Source organism: Dromiciops gliroides, chromosome 5, assembly GCF_019393635.1.
Source record: "Dromiciops gliroides isolate mDroGli1 chromosome 5, mDroGli1.pri, whole genome shotgun sequence".
Taxonomy (NCBI): domain Eukaryota; kingdom Metazoa; phylum Chordata; class Mammalia; order Microbiotheria; family Microbiotheriidae; genus Dromiciops; species Dromiciops gliroides.
This window is the reverse complement of record NC_057865.1, coordinates 113,465,297-113,483,153: the sequence shown is the minus strand read 5'-3', so window position 1 is coordinate 113,483,153 and position 17,857 is coordinate 113,465,297. Positions and strand designations below refer to the sequence as shown.

Here is a 17,857-nt window from a genome sequence, read left to right as displayed (position 1 = left end):
TTGTCTTCTTTTTCTATAATCCAGACTTCCACACAAACTTCTTCCCTTCTCCTTACCAAGACCCCATTTAGGTTCCCCCCTTCCCAGTGTTCCTTTATGTGGATCTTCTCCCAGTAAAACACAAGCTTGTTTCTCTTTGAATCCCCAGCACTTAGCAAGCACTTAACTCTCTCCTCTTTTCTTCCTCTTAACTCTTCCTATCTCTATCTCTCTGATAGTCAGTTGAATGGACTGGAGGTGTTTGGTCAGCAGAAGAGAACTCAGAATGGAGTGGGAGAGTGGCATGAACGCAGTCCACATATTCGAAGGACTGTCAGGTGGAAAAAATATTAGACTTACTCTGCTTGAGTCCTGAGAAAACTGAGAGGAAAGATGCTGAGAGGTAAATTTAAACTCAACCAAAGTTAAAAAACAAAAATCCTATTTACTAGTGCTATCCAAAAGCAGAATAGAAAACCTTAAGAGAAGGTGGATTTGCCCTCAGTGCAGGTCTTTAACCCAAGGCTGTCTAAGATAACTACTTGCCATAATACTGTAGAGAGAGGGGGCAGCTAGGTAGCACAGTGGATAAAGCACTGGCCCTTGATTCAGGAGGACCTGAGTTCAAATCTGGCCTCAGACACTTGACACTCACTAGCTGTGTGATTCTGGGCAAGTCACTTAACCCTCACTGCCCCACAAAAAACAAAAACAAAAAAAAACCACCCCAAACCAAACAAACCCTCACAATACTGTAAAGAGAATACTTCTGGGTTTATACTCTGCCCTTTGAGATCCCTTGGGTTGCTAACAATCACACTGTTAGTATCAGAACCCAGACTCAAACTTAGGTATTATGATCCCAAGTCTAACACCCTTTATGCCATAGCAAATAAATTATGAACAAGAGTGTAACACTGTGTTGCAAATATGTAACTAACTGCTCTGAGAACTCACAACAAGAAAACCAGGTCATTTTTAACCCAGGGATATAACTTGGTAATCTCACCAGGATATAAATTAGATTATGGGAAAAGATGGAATAAAAAACGCTGGACAAAAGTGCTATTTATCCCTTCTAAGGACCACAGTGGAGAAGACTGTATGACATAGATTGCCACATAATTAGATATCACAGAGGAGATGTATACCATTCACCTATCTATCCTAATTCGTTTAATAACAAAAAGTCTTTGAATAAGGTACTTTATAGAATAAAGTACCTTTGAATGAGGTACTTTTAGAAGAAAGCATTTACTGAGTTGCGCCATTAGAGCTCATATGTTAGTAATAATTTCAAATGTGTCAAAATACACTTTTATTATCCCCAAGTCAATTATGTTTCTCTTTCAGGTTTCTTGATGTCCCGTTTGTTGATCACTTATGTTCTAAGTATTTACACATAGACTCATCTTTGTATACTTCGATCTGGTATTGATGACTGGAAGTGGGGATAGGGGTAAGGAATAAAAGGGTGGAAACTCACCTAAATGTCCCCCAGCGGCTGGCGCACACCCTGGACATCTGCCTGGCTTAGTGTGTGAGGGAAAGGCTCTGCTTTAGTATTGATCTGGGATGCCTGTTACGATGCCCTAATGCACTGTTTTCACTTTGGGAAAAAGCTAAATGAGATTATAGTCTAACATTAGAAGGCCATAAAACACAGGCCATGGCACCTTCCATTCAAGAAAGAGTTTCAAAGAAGCTTCCAATACTCATTATGGTAAACTGTCCATATCATCAGCAATTGATTTTTATTGAATACTTTCATTCTTGCTGATGTAGAAAGCTACTACTAGAGAAAAATAACAATAGGGAGAATGTCAGGACACCTTGGAAGAAAAATTCAACCTTTGCTTTAAGGAACACTTTAAAAAAATATAGTTTTTCAGGTTAAAAAAGATTTGACATTGGTAAAGCAGCTAGAATGACAAATATAAGAGAAAAAGAGATGAAATACAAATTTAGAGAAATTACCTTTATGCTAAAGAACAGAAGAAGGGGGAAAACGCCTTGGTCAGAAAAATGTAACATTTAATAAAAAGGAATTGGTGTTTGGTGTAACCAATTAACTTTCTGGGCCTCAATTTCTTCAATTGCAAAAATGAAAAAGGGTAGACTAGATCAGGGGTTTTAACTTTTTTTGTGTCACGTACAGTTGGCAATACAGTGAACCTTTCAGAGAATCATGTTTTTTAGACATAAAAAATAAAGCATTGGTTTAGAGAGGAATTAAACTATGTTGAAATATAATCATAATATAGTTGTTACACAGAGTTTTTACATAAAGCATTTTAATAGATAATATAAATCGTGTGTGTGTGTGTGTGTGTGTGTGTGTGTGTGTGTGTGTGTGTGTGTGTGTGTGAGAGAGAGAGAGAGCGAGAGAGAGAGAGAGAGAGAGAGAGAGAGAGAGAGAGAGAGAGAAGATAAATTCATGGACTCCAGGTTAGGAAACTCTAGATCAGAGGATCTCTAAAGCTTACAACCAATATAAAAATGGTAAAATTTTGCCTAGAATATCATTTAAAACTTCTAGAGGTAAAAATCTATTGGACCAGGGGTAGAAAAACCCAATGTACTGTAAGTGTATTGTATATGTATGTGTGTGCATCTAAATCTATATATCTCCTCTTCTCCCCTCTGTCTTCTTTTTCTTGTATTTTTTTTTCTTAATCCAATCCCACTCCCCACTGCCCCAATCCACCATTGGAATGTAGATGGCACTCATGGGTATTGCTTAGCTATCCTGGTAAAACTTAGAGCTAGAGACTGGTGTCTTCTCTGTGATTGTGGAAGAGGCTTCCCAAAGGAAGTGTTGGGCCCCAAAGGGTACAACCAACTAAAATATATTATCCAATGGTGGCCTTGATTTGGTAAAAGGTGGGGTAGGTATTATGAGGTAATGGCAATATTGTATGGTCACTTAAAGGGAAGACTATATGAAAATATATATATCCAAGTGTTGATAATCTTTGGAATTTTCTTGGCCTAAATCAAGCTATATGATAGTTGTTCTTCTGATCTCTTGTCTAAAATACTCCTGTAATAGTTACACTCTGCTGACTGGTTTCAGTGTTCACTGCTGGTTTCCCTGTATACTCCTATACCTTTTATCTTAGAAAGGTTTTTGGAGCATGTTTAAGCATTGCATTTTGAGGAAACTTCTTATCTTTTCAGTATAACTAACATAAATGGCAGACAGCAAGAATAACACAGTGACTTTGGAAGGAGAAAAAAAATACAGAGATAGCTATTCCTTAACAACTTTCTCTATATTAAGAGTTCCAAAGAATACATTTAATGTAAATGAGTTAGCAGTCACAACTTCTGAAGAGTATCCTGTTTCTTGGCTTGAGAACACAAAAACTATTCAACAGAAGTGTAGGTTCACACAAAAAAGATTCTTTATTTTTTATATCTGGACCGCAGAAAAGAGTTCTATAGATACTATAATGACATACCAAAAAAATGAAAATGGTCATGCTGAATGGAGAAACCTGATGTTCTGATCAGGGTCCAACAATGTGATTCTTGAGGATCAGGTTTTCTGGTACAATTCTACCTAATATATAGGAAAAGTAGGCACACATGCATAGAAGGCCTAGAAGTTATACAGGCTAATCAGATTTTTTTCAAGGCAAGGGGTTTAATCTTAGTTTTAACTCATCACCTGAGGAATGTAAATGTCTACATACTTTATATTTCTGTGACCGATTCATTAGATTGTAAGCCCACTGAACAAGTTGTTTGTGTGTGTGTGTTGAAAAGAATTATAAGGAACTATAGCCAGTATTTTGAAATAGGTGATAATATGTTCAGTGGATTTATCTTATCTTTTAGGATAAGAAATACAAAGTAGCTAAGTAGAAATGAGTGCGCATACTAGAAATCTACAAACATTTCTGTCACCTTCAAAACTGAGGATATTCTAGTACTCTTTTCTTAGAGTAATATGAGCAATTTCATTCTAACCACTATAAAGTCTGGAAACAAATTCAACTCAGTGATCTATTTTTTAAAATATTCTAACAGTTGGTAACAATTTCTAGGATGGACACTTCTTCTATGTGGACCAAAATCCAAGTTCACAATTATACTTTGGAGGCCATATATTTCAGAAAAGGAGAGAGAAAGGACTGCTTTCTTGTTTTCATCTACATTCTTTTGTGGTCTGTAATTTATTTCTGATAAATGAAAATGAAAGCAGCTTTCCCAATAAAAGCTGGTTGCTAAATCATGAAAGCCAAAATTATTTTTTTTTGTCATTATAATATCAAAATGGAAAGAAACATTTCAGGGCTTCTTGTGGTGACCCTGAATACAATTCATTCAGCTTCACTGTCAAATGAATCAATCACTTAAGGCTCTTAAACTGTTACCTCCAATGATTTTGATTCTAAAGCAATGGAGTGGAAAAAGCTACCCAAGTGCAAATTTAGTAAGAAACTCAGCTCTGACCAAAGGGCCAACAGATTATACATAATTTCATTCCATGAATCACAATCCTTGAAGGGATAACATCAGAAGCAACTGAGGTATAGTGGCAAGAGCACTGTATTTGAAGTTGGAGGACTTAAATCTGGTATCTGTTGCTTACTGGTTCTATGACCTGGGGCAAGTAACTTCTTTGACTGTTTCCTTCCTTTAAAATTAAGATAAGAATATTCACATTCTGTTACTTCACAGGTTACTGTGGTCAAATGAGATAACATGTAAACTGTTTTATATAAGTAACAATGAAATAATATATGCAAAATATTTTTATAACGATCTATATAAATATCAGCTATTTACTTTTTTGAGAGAGAAATAAAACCCCTGGCATAGCGAGATGCCACAAGACAAAAGTGATCAAAAAGAAAATCTATAAACAAGAAAACATTCCCAAATCCTCAGTGTTTAAAAGGATATGAAATAAAAGTCTTAAAACCAGAATAATCTTGTTAAAATTAGGCATGTATTCAAGCAATGTCTCAATGCACAGATTTATGAATTTTTTTAATGAATAAAAGCCTAATATGTTACTGAACTAACAAGTTCAATGATGGTATAAAATCTTAATCTAAGGGATCCTAGCCATACCAAATGTAGTTAGGTGTGAGGAACTATCAGATCATTAAAAAATATATCTATTGTATCAGTCACTTTGTATAGTACAAATAAAACAACTCTTTTATTGTAGACTGCATCTATTTCAATTTTCAATGGGCTATTGTCCCTGCATTTCAGATTTCTCAACTCTAATTATATATATCACAGATTTGCAGAAAGTATATTTAGAAGTATGAACTAATAATCATAAAGTGGCTTAAGGACAAAGAAGGATGGGTGGTTAATGTTTAATACACATAGATTAAGACTTATTAAGAACCCAAAATTAACACAAAAATAATTGAGTTCTGTGAAAATATTTCTCCAACCTAATGGAATATCAGCAAGTAAGATTCAACAGCTAAAATACAGTACTTTAAATCGAAGGTGAAGTTTAAAGAGAAAAGTAAGTGTAAAATAAAATATAAACATTGACATATATTATGAAGTAGCTTTAATCTGTTACAGAGACAGAAAACTTTCTGAGTATGGACTGTAAATTAAAAAAAAATACTAAGAATATTGTTATTGTTTAAGAAATGTCAGATAATGATGCTATAATTAAAATTATCAATATTCGCTGGAGTACTAATATAGTTTTTAAAATCTCTATAGTGGGGGCAGCTAGATGGCACAGTGGATAGAACATCAGCCCTGGATTCAGGAGGACCTGAGTTCAAATCCGGCCTCAGACACTTGACACATATTAGCGGTGTGACCCTGGGCAAGTCACTTAACCCCAATTGCCTCACTTAAAAAAAAAAAAAAAAGGTAAAACAAAAAAAATCTCTATAGTGAAGGGCACACTGTTAATTTTTGAAAAAGTGTTATGCATCCAGAAAGAATGCAGAGTGTCTTGCACACAGTAGGTTCTCAAAATTTTGTTCAAGCAAATTAAAGCTTAAAAAATATTTAAGTGTCTGGAAAACCAACCCTCAGTTACGAAATGATCATAGTATATGAAGAAATATTCTTGTCCTTTCAACAAATAAATGAGTAGTGGAAAGAACAGATGTCCAGAGCCCAAAATGTCAAATTTGAAATCCCAATGGATATGAAATCAATGTTTGAGCAAAAGCAAGTAATCTGACAAGTCAAAGTATTGTCATTTGAGACATCTTTATAAGGGTTTTAGTCCAGGATGGGATAATTTATTAGTGAAAGTATGGCATTTAATCCCACTTGACTGGTTAGGTTAACTATTTGCCTGGAATGCCTAGAGAATATTAACACTGAATTTAGGGTAAATCAAATCCAAGGAACTTTCTTCTTAAAAATAAATGAGCCCATTTTTTATATAAGAAAAGTGCCTTAGTGTATGCTGCAGCCACCGTGCGAGCCTCAATAAAGAGCACCACGTGTGCTGGAAAAAAAAAATAAAAAAAGAGTATGGGGGCGGCTAGGTGGCGTAGTAGATAAAGCACCAGCCCTGGATTCAGGAGAACCTGAGTTCAAATCCAGCCTCAGACACTTGACACTTACTAACTGTGTGACCCTGGGCAAGTCACTTAACCCCAATTGCCTCACTGGAAAAAAATTTTTTAAAAAATAAATGAGTATGGATAGAAATATATGTTGCAGCAATACCTTGTATTCATGTATCCAAAGAGCAGTTCTAAGTAGATTACTTTTCTTCCTTGTTATTTTCATCTCCCCTTACTATGCCTGATACGTTAGGATCTTTCAGAAAGGAGCGAAAAACAAAAGTCTGGAGTTGATATGTACCTCTGTAATGCTGAACAAGTTAGCAACAAGTCATAATTAGTAAAAACAAAACAAAAAAAAACAGGTAAAGAATGGTTGGCAGTAAATATACATAATTTGTGCCCTTCTGGGGCAGAGGGGAGAGAAGTGCTAAATATGAGTGAGGTAAATTAAAATCTCTAAGATACACTTTAAATACGCACTAAAAAATCGATTTTCCCACTATGTACTGTTACATATAATTATCACCAATAACCCAGTGAGAATGAGCTACTGTAAATAAAACAGAATCTTACTACTTGTAAGCTAAACTGTCTGGTCCTCAGTCTATGTAGAATTAGGGTCCAGGAGGCACTTTTATGTCAAGATCCTATTTTTACGTGCTTATAATTTGTTAGGAGAATTACCTTTGGGGATGAATTTCTCATGGTACTTCTTAGCTCAGAACTGATTTACTGGGGTAGTGGTTGGGGGGAGGGAGGGAGTAGCACTGAGGAAGGGAAGAAATTTAGTGAAATTTCACTTAAGTTACTTAAGCATAAAAATACATCCCCATGTCCCTTCCTCTTCCCTGCTGTGATCAAATTTAAGAGAGTGCTTTTAGTACTCAGATAAGTCAAGAACAGCTTAATTTAAAAAATTTCAAAACTGTCACATACCTCAAGGTGAACTGTGACATTCTAAAAAACAAGGTTAAAGCTCAATTTTAAGCATTTTAAGAAGCTGTAGAGAACTTGTTACATTACTTTCCCTGATATTCTTTCCACTATATTTTAAAAGTAATTAATACTCGACAGATGAAAAAAGCGCATGGGTCTACACCTCTACTTACTGAAAGAAATTCAAATTGGCTGACTTCCTGTGATGTGTGAAAGGAAAAATCATCCTGGTTTCCCCTTTCTGTACCAAGAGGGTGCTAAGTACTCTTAATACAAGGAGGAGAGCTGAGATTCCTCTGTGTTCTCTATATCTTCTATGTCTGACTGAAGGAGAAAACGTTCTGACCACCAAATGTAGCTGTGGTGAAGCAGGACTTAAGACACAAGCACAGCTACCCCCTTATGTAGAAGGCTGCAGGGCAGGAAGAAGGATGCTAGATGCTGCTGGGACCGCCGCTTAGTATTTGGGTTAAACTGCTTATTCAACAGTAAAATGAAGATAATACTTGTATTACCCAATTTACAGTCTAATAGTGAGGGTCATGTGAGAATTTTGTAAAGCACTATATACCTGTCAGCTATTATTAGTTGTGGAGACCAGAGTAAGATTTATGCATCATAGATTTAAAAGTGGAAGGGTCTTCAGGGGTCATAAGGTTCAATCTTGCATTTTACAGATAAAGAAACAGAGACTCAGGCAGGTTAAGTGATTTATCCAATGCAACACAGGTAAACAAGTGACCAATTTGTGGCCCATGTTCTCTGGTTGCAAAATTGATATTTTTTTCACTAACTGGGTTATTCACCAGCCAGAGCCCTTGGGGAAGGCTTCATGGAATGTAGCATAGGGACTGCTTATGAGAAGTCATAGAGACAAGAGCATTTAAAGCTTGAAATTGAAATATCATGCAGTAGTACCTTTCTACCCTTTTTATCTATACTCCATCATAGACTACAGCAAGAGCCGACCTAAACTACTGGCTATTCCTTGATCTTGTCCTACTCCTTCCTTCCTCTATATATTTTTGTGGTCCAATGGTTGTAAAAATGTGGTCTGGGGACCTGTGGTCTCCAAGACCTTTTTTTATTTTTTATTTTTTTTGGGGGAAGCTCTGTGAGCTCAAACACCACCACACACATATATGTATATCTATGTGTGTATATATATATATGAATGTATGTCTATATATATTAATAATTCTCAGCAGTACAGAGCACTTTAAAAAAATGTTTATTACTTTTTTTTGGGGGGGGGCAGGGCAATGGGGGTTAAGTGACTTGCCCAGGGTCACACAGCTAGTAAATGTCAAGTGTGATGCTGGATTTGAACTTAGGTCTTCCTGAATCCAGGGCCAGTGCTTTATCCACTGTGCCACCTAGCTACCCCTAGAGCACTTTTATTAAAATGTCACAAATTAAGGCATAAAGAAATTTCAAATAAATGTTAAAAAGCAGAAATATTTAGTATATTCTTTGTAGGCAACAACAGTAAAAATAGTAATCAATTCAGGGAGGACTAGCAAAAGATACAAATATTAATGGAAATTTAATAATGAAATTCCAAACAAGTGAATAAAAAAATAAATTCAAGAAATAATAACATAAAAGACTGATGATGAGGTAACATACTAAATTCTCTGACAAAAACCTAAATTAGAGGAAAAATTATATCCTTAAAAACATGCAACCGAAAAGAAAAAAGAGACAGAGAGAAGGAATTAATGAACTGGATTTTAAAGTAAAAAATGTAAATGCCACAACAAAAAATTTAAAAAGCACAAGAGATGAAACCTTGAAAATTAGAAGAAAAATTGGAAACCAAAAAAACTTATAAAATGTTATGTTCCATGAAGTCTTTCCTAAGCCTGGTTAGCGAAAAAATTCTAAAAGATACTTCTTTGAAAACAACAACAAAAAAACTGATGTTTTTAGCCAATTTAATATTTTAGAGGAAGGAAAATAAAAATAATGAAATAAAAATGAATATAAAAACACAAAACCTGAGAAAAAGAATTTATTATAGTTTAAATGCCAACAAAATTGAAAAATTCAAAAGAAACAATTTCCTACAAAAATATAATATATCCATATGGACAGAACACTAGAGATCTTAAATAATTCAATTTTAGAAAACGAAACGGAATACTAGAAAATGAACTGAAAAGAAAAAAACCCTCTAATCTAGATGAATTTATATAAGAATTCTATAAAACTTGTAAAGAATGATTAATGCCTATACTACACAAACTATTTTCTTTTTTTAATAAAGTATTTTATTTATTTTTTTCCCTGTAAAGATAGTTCTCAACTTTTGTTTATACAAGCTTTCCAATTTCAGATTTTTCTCCCTCCCTCCCTCCCCCCACTCTTCCCCTAGACAACAGGTAATCTGATATAGGTTTTATATATATATATATATATATATATATATATATATATAAAAATAACATTAACACAAAGTAATTTCAAAACACTGAGAAAGCAACCTACCAAATTCCTTCTATAAGACACAAATAGTTCTAATACTCAAACCAAGGAAGGATAAATCAAAGACTATTATTGACTGAAAGCATTAGTGCATATAAATAGCTATTCAGAAGTTTAAAAGAAAACCTTGGTAAATATAGAAAGTTATAGGAAAACAAACATTTGATCAAGGAAAACAATGAATATAATTAGTCCTGTTTAAAAACAAATAAGCAAACATGTCAAAGACATGACTGTGCAAATTGATTGCATGAAACACTTTTGACAAAATATAACATTCTAGTGTACTAAAAACTACAAAATATAGGCATAGAGAGTATTTAAAACCAAAAGCTAATACTAAATGCAATGGAGATACACTAGAAGCTTTCTCAATAAATATAGGAGTAAAGCAAAAATGCTTCCCTTTCCTGTTATTTGATATTGCTATTGTTAGAATTTCTAGAATTAAGACAAGAAAAAAAACCTAATGGCATGAATTTATATTTAAAGAGAAGTCAAAACTATCCCTACTTCCTAATGAATTTTTTTAATGCATGAAAATGAGTAAAGAAAATGATAAAGAAAATAAATAAAGACAATAGCTCAGTAAAACTACAGGCTAAAAAGAAACCAACAAAAATAAATTTCATTTCTATTTAGCAATAACAAAATAAAGGAGGAAGCAGTAGACAAGTGCCATTGAGAATAATTGCAAAATGCATAAAATATCTGAGACTCTAACTACCAAAGCACATTCAAGACATGTATAGGTATAAAATTACAAGATATTTCTTAATGAAATGAACATCTTAAATAACTGGAGGACAATTTAATGCTCATGGATGGGCTGTGCCAATATCAAACTATGACAGATATTTTATAACAAAATTCAACAAGAGAAATGAAAGATCTGGAAAAGGTCAAGGAAAATCATGGGAAAAAGTTAGGGCTGAAATAACACTTTTAGACCTGAAACTCTCTAACAAAGCAATAATCACCAAATGCCATTTGGTACTGAACTTAATAATTCAGTGTTTGATAAATCTAAAAACATAAATTATCTAGATTTAAGCTCCTTACTGACAAGAACTGCTCAGAAAACTGGAAATTAGTTTGGCAAAAATTATGTTTAGACCAGTGTCTCATGCCATACACCACAATAAATTGAAAACAAATATGGAGGTAACGAAAACTATGAATATTGGGAACATAGGAAAACATATGCACTACTGTGAAGTAAAATAAGTATTATCAGGAAAACAATAGTCAATGACTACACCAATATAAATGGAAAGAACCATCACAACCAAACAACTGGAAATGAAGACTTTAAAATTATAATGACCAATATATCAGCTACAAAGCAGGGAAGAGAAGCCTGCCCCCTACCCCCAACAAGATTCTTTTCAGAAGTGAAAACCATGGCTGTTAGAATACCATATATAACATTAGTTCCTTAATATACTGGTTAAGTATTGTTGATTTAATTTTTTTCTTTTGAAAAATAAATTTATTATAAAGGATGATTTTCTGGGAGAGTTGTGGAAGAAAAACAGTGGGACATGTAGATAACGTAAAAACAAATGATATTAAGAAATATTAAAAAGGAGATCCTGGCATGTTTGAACAGTGGGTTAACTCTAATATGAAGAAAATGAGTAGATAAAAATGTTAAGTTTTACACTTGCATTATAAAAACACCTTTGTCTAAAAAGGATCTGGTTTTATTATACCACAAGCTAAGGAGGAATCAACAGTGAGCTTTGCTAGCCTAGAAAAACGAAGGTACTCTGTGGCTGCATTAAGAAAAGCAGAGTTATCTTACAGCTTAGTAATAGTTGTGTAGGCCAGGAATTAATATTCTCATGGTTCATTTTTGGTGGCAAAATAAGGCCTGAGGGGTCTTTTGGTGGGGACATTTTGGGTAACCTTCCCTCTTTCATATATCTTGAGACTCAATCTTTTCATGCCCACAAAAATTGTATTCTCTCCAGGATGGACCACAGTGTGTTCTTGATATGATCTAATTGCTTACCCTGTCTTTGTTTTCTTCAGTGTTATTCACATGCCCTGAAGTAGAAGTGTAATGTTAAGTGACACTTCATTTATATCGATGATGAAAAGAGTTAGTTATAAAAAAAAGTCCTCAGATTGTCAGGTTCTTCCTTTAATGCCCTTGGAATGACATGGTTTAGCTAGGTCTTCTGCCAAGCTGTCTTTAAACTTATTTGTTCCTCCGCTGCTATTTACTGTTTCATGAAGTGACAGCTCATTGTCTTACACACCATCTTCCACCTATGACCACAAATTGGTGCTGCCCTTGGTTTCCATATCTTTCCAGTTGGCAAGAAAATCACGTTTGCTGACTGTGGCAGCTTCTAAGTCGTTTTGGTTTCTTTTGTTATGGTAACTGACTCACATCGGTTAGATTTGTTTCAAATGGTCATAATTGGTATAATTTTTCTTCCTCTAACTAGTTCTCATTTGGGAGTGCCACTAACTCCCTTAAACAGATTGGGTTAGAACTATTTTAACTACATGCCAGCCCTTATATAAGTTCTATTCTGTCCTCTAATTGTGTATTAATTCTGATTCTTGCTGTAACACATGCACTAAGAGTAGTATACAGCCAGTCTAACTATTTTACAGATTCAGGAATGACTCCCACATCAATAGAGTACTTGGATGTCTGTTATTGCATAAAGAATTTCATGCCACCACCACTATTGCTGCTTCCAAAGCATCTCTCTCAGGGAGGAAGATTTTCTTGGAACAACCACTACCAGCAGCAGCAGCAGCAGCAGCAGCAGCAGCAGCAGCAGCAGCAGTAGCAGCAGCAGCAGCAGCAGCAGCAGCAGCAGCAGCAGCAGCACCTTGACTAGCAACCCAAGTACTAATAACAGGGTTGAGGAGTTTTATGTGTCATTGTTAAGCCTTAGCAGTAGATGAGGGGACATTGATAAAGAGCTAATTCAAAAGGCTTAACATTTTATTATTTGTACTTACATCGTGACAAGTATGGTATCTCACACAGACATACATTCATTAAATACTGGCTGAATTAATGAACCAATCTCATACAACCCCCTCATTTTCACACATAAGAGAGTTAGTGAGATTTGCCCAAGGTCACATGGCTAGGTGGTAGGTGGCAGAGTAGAAACTAAAACTCCCGAGTTCTGACTCAGACTCTTAGTGTTCTATTAAGCCATGCTACTAAAGTAATAACATGAAAACAGAGGAGTGAAAAAAGGAAATAAAAGTGAAGTTCTTTTGAGTATATGTAAAAAGTACATTAGGCGCTACTCAAACTGCTTTAAGTGCCACTCAGAGCCATATGACATCTGCAAAATTGTTTGCTATACAAACTAACTTGATATGTCATTAAGAGTCACTGTATGGGAGCAGCTAGGTGGCGCAATGGATAAAGCACTGCCCCTGAATCCAGGAGGATCTGAGTTCAAATTCAGCCTCAGACACTTGACACTTACTAGCTATGTGACCCTGGGCAAATTACTTAACCCTCACGTGCCCCCCCCCCCAAGAGTCAGTATCTGCATTGGTGTATAAAGTGATTTGCAACTGTAAAACACCTGGGCGGTGTATTACATAAAGTTTTGGAATTGGAGCAAGAAAAACCTGGGTTGGAATACAGACACATCCTAGCTGGGTGACCCTGAGCAAGTCACTTAACCTTATTCTGGTTTGGTTTGGGTTTTTTTTTGGTGAGGCAATTGCCCAGGGTCACACAGCTTGTTAAGTATTAAGTGTCTGAGGCCACATTTGAACTCAGGTCCTTCTGACTCCAGGGCCAGTGCTCTATCCACTGCACCACCTAGCTGCCCCATTTAACCTTATTCTGGCTGAGTCTCCTCATCTGTAAAATGGAAATAATATAGCACCTACCTCTTAGGCTTATTGTAAGGAGATAATATATGTAAAACGTTTTGAATACCTTACGACACTACATAAACACCAGCTATTACATTCTTCTTGTTTTGCTATTATTATTCTCTAAGCCATGTTATAAATTAAAATTATTACTTGGATTGATCTATTTTTTTTCACTGAGTTGATAAGGAAACTACCTCAATAACAGTTTCCATAGGAACTAAATTCACTTCAGAGGATTAGAAGTAAGAAGAGATTTTCAAAACAAAGGCAGACCAAAAATCCACATTCAAACAACATAACAGTTTTGTTCTTTGGATATCTTTCATCCAAAGAGATTAAAGAACATCACAAATAGAAATCTGTGAATTTCTTTGAAATAATAAATTAGATGATAATAAATCTATATGCATTTAGGATATAGTTTTAATGAGTGATACATATTCAAGATACTGATAGGATTGTTAATAATCATTTCTAACCATTCCCATCAAAATTTCTCCTAAATTTGACAAACTACACACACCCAGTCAAGAATATCGTGTGTGTGTGTGTGTGTGTGTGTGTGCATGCACATAAAGACGGCAAAAATGTGATGAATTAACAAGTTAATTAAGTTAACTCGGCAATTTTGTTAAATATAATTAGAATACTCTATAAGGTCCTTAGCACTTTAGGTAAAATTTTTTGTGGAGGATTTACAGGAGAACATGGGAAAGAATTAAACAGAATATGATCTGTAATAATGATACCGTGGATCTTTTGAAGTTTGGTGTATACATAAGAAAGATAGAATGTTAGGGTATTTTCAATTCAACTAACATTTAGTAACTGCCTACTATATGCAAAGCTATGTACTAGAAATACAAATATGAAATAAGGCGCAAATTGTGCCCTAAAGAAGCTTACAATTTAATAAGGTATACAAATGACTATGGCGTAAAGTAGACTATAACTGCAAAGGAAAGTTCTAGGGAAAGAGCTATGAGAAATGTAAAAGAGTCAGTGTGGTTTTCAACAGGGAGGCATCTAATATGTTTTTTGTTGTTTTTTTTTAAAGGAGGATTATAGAATCTCAGGGTTGGAAGAGTTGTCAGGGGCCATCTAGTTTAATTAATATTTGAAGAAGAATTCTGTCTACCCCCCCCCCCCCCCAGCAGTCATATCCATTCAGCATATATCCATGATTGCCTTGGTATCTGATTAACTCCTGGATTGATCTGTGTGGGCATTTTCTCCACTGGAGCCTCTACCTTCCCATCTCTGTAGAGTTCTTGACTATGCCCTCTCCACTGGCCTGGAAGTTACTTAGTTCAAACCACACTACTACTTCCCAAACAGATTATTCCACTTTGGGGCACCTTTTGCTTCAATAGGAAGTTGTCACTAGGCCTGGATGTTCTGTTTTGCTACTTCCATCCTCTGTTTCCCGTTCTGTCCTCTAGGGCCAAGAAGAACAAATCTAATCCTTCCTCAACACAGCTCTGGCTACTATATCCTCTTTAAGTGTTCTCTTCTTCATGCGAAATAGTCTCAGTTGCCTTCAGCCCTTGACTCTTTCTTTAGTCTGTGATGAAGAGGTGGCCCTTCTCTATATAACAAGGTTAACTCTTCTCTGTGTCATCTTTGGCTTGTCCCCTCCTATCTTCTCTAGCAGTATGCCCTTGCTATCATTCCCCACCCCCACCTTCAATCTTTAGTCTCTGAACTGAACTCTGAACCAGCTATTCACTTTTTCTTTCCCTGCTGTCTAAAAATAGGCTTATGTCTCCCTGCTTTCACTGTGAATGCAGATGAGAACCACACTATTTCTACTTTTTTCTCTTTTTTTTGGAGGTTGTTCCCTTTTGTTCTGATTCTTCTTTCACAACATAACTAATGTTTAATGTGATTGTACATATATAACCTATATCAGATTGCTTTCCGTCTTGAGGAGGAGAGAGAGAAGAGAGGGAGGGAGAAAAGTTTGGAAGTCAAAATCTTATAATAGTCTTGTCCTAGTTCATATACTTCTTCACTTATCTGCAGCACTTGACACTGCTGACCCCCTTCATTGAGATACCCTCTTCATTTTCCATTTAAGCAGCACTCTCTTCACTCTAGGTTTTCATGACATTGCTTGATTCTCCTGGTTCTGCTCCAATCTGTCTGATAATTCCTTCTCAGGCTCCTTTGCTAGATCTTCATCGAGGTCATGCACACTTACCATAGGTATTCCACAAAGTTAACCCAAATTGCCCCAGGGTCTGTTCCACAGTAGCTTGGCTCTCAACAGCACTAAGCTGGGGTTATGGGAAAACAGGGGTTACCTTAAACCTACTTAGTTCACTAACCTCATGACCCTCAACAACACTTTTCCTTGGACCCTAGCTGTTAACAATGTAAGTGGTTAGGGTCACAAACATCAATTTCACTGCACAAGGGCTCCTACCCCTTAGTCTTTACAGCAAAGACAAGAGGGCCCCATCAAATAGCAACCAAGAATAATAAAAGGCCTGCCCCCACTACTGGCTAAAGTCTGTGTTGCTTTTCGCCCATCCAGTTTACTGGGGCTCACACTGCTTTCAGCCTGTAAAGCTGGGGGCAGCCCACCCATCACACTTCTGGATTACCCAACTACTGTCCACCCAGCTGGCTACGGCCTTCAGAAAAGATACCACTGCACTTTTCACTGTTTTTCTGCCAGTACTATGAGAGTCACTGTCTGCAGGCTGGGTATCTCCTGTTAGTCATGCCGCAGGTGCACTGTTTTTCAGTGATCTTCCTGTTGCTGTAGCTGTCATTGCTAACAGAACTGCAACCCAAAAGAAAGGAGACACCACTTTCCCTAGCTATGCCCTTATTTAAAGGAGTAATAAAAGTGTTAAAAAGGACCAAACCCAAGTCACTAAAAACAAAGTCATGCTAAGTAGCTAATAATAATTCATGGGCTTTCTCTTCTTTCTATTTGAAAACCATGATATTTCTATATTTAATGGGCCTGATAACTTGAATTCATCACGTCACCTTCCTCTGCATCCCCCTTGTCAACTTCCCTTTATTCGGGCTTCTCTATTAGAAGGGAAGCTCCCAGAGAGCAAGGGCTATCTTGGTTCTTGTTTGTACTGAGTGTACAGTAGGCACTTAATAAATGCTTGTTAACTATTAAGGGCAATTAGGCACTTTCTCATTTTCTATTTATCTTGTGATTCAACTTTTTATGTAGGAATTATGAAAAGATAAAAAAATGTATATACAAGGGCTGCATAGCAGCTACATATTTCCTATATTTATTTATGTATTGGAGAGGTACTATTTTGAAATGAAAAGTATCCGCAATACTATTTGATGAAGAACTGTGAATGACTTGACCATTCTCAACAATACAATGATCCAAGACAATCCCAAAGGACTAATGATGAAACATACTATCTACCTCCAAAGAAAGAACTGATATTGATGGAAGAGACTGAAGCAGGCTATCTTTCACTTTCTTTCATTTTTTTCCTCTTAATCAAGTTTGCTTGTACAAAATGACAAATATGGTAATGTTTTACACAATCATACATGTATAATCCATATCTGATTGCTGCCTTAGGGAGGGCAGAAGAGAGGGAGAGAGGAATAAAAATTGGAATGCAAAACTCTAAGTAAAAAAGTTTATTATTTTAAAAAAAGAAATGAAAAGTGTATCTATCAATTAGGAGATACCTAAGTTAAAATACTACCTCTGACACTACTTGTGTGACCATGGGCAAATCACTTAATCTATCTGAGCTTCAGTTTCCTCATTTTAAAAAGGGGTAAGACAAACAATGCCTACTTCCCTAATTTTTTTTTTTAAAGATCACAAGACAATGTGTGACGAGTATTTTGAAAACTTAAAGGACTATACAAATGAGCTGTTAATATTATGTATGTATATGTAATACAAGACATTCCTCTCATCTCCAATATACTCTTAGCTTTTTAAAAAATGGCATTATGATAACATTTTCTCTTTTGTTAAGATTAAAGTGATCAATACTAATGCTGTAAGTATAAGGTATTAAATTCTAACACATCACATAATTTCATCCCCT

General features: G+C 35.6%; 1 protein-coding gene across 3 annotated transcripts in view; it reads right to left on the bottom strand.

Moving 5' to 3' along the window:
- CHCHD3 (coiled-coil-helix-coiled-coil-helix domain containing 3) overlaps positions 1-17,857 on the bottom strand; it is a 341,349-nt gene that overhangs the window by 18,524 nt on the left and 304,968 nt on the right. The gene's annotated exons all lie outside the window — the stretch shown is intronic.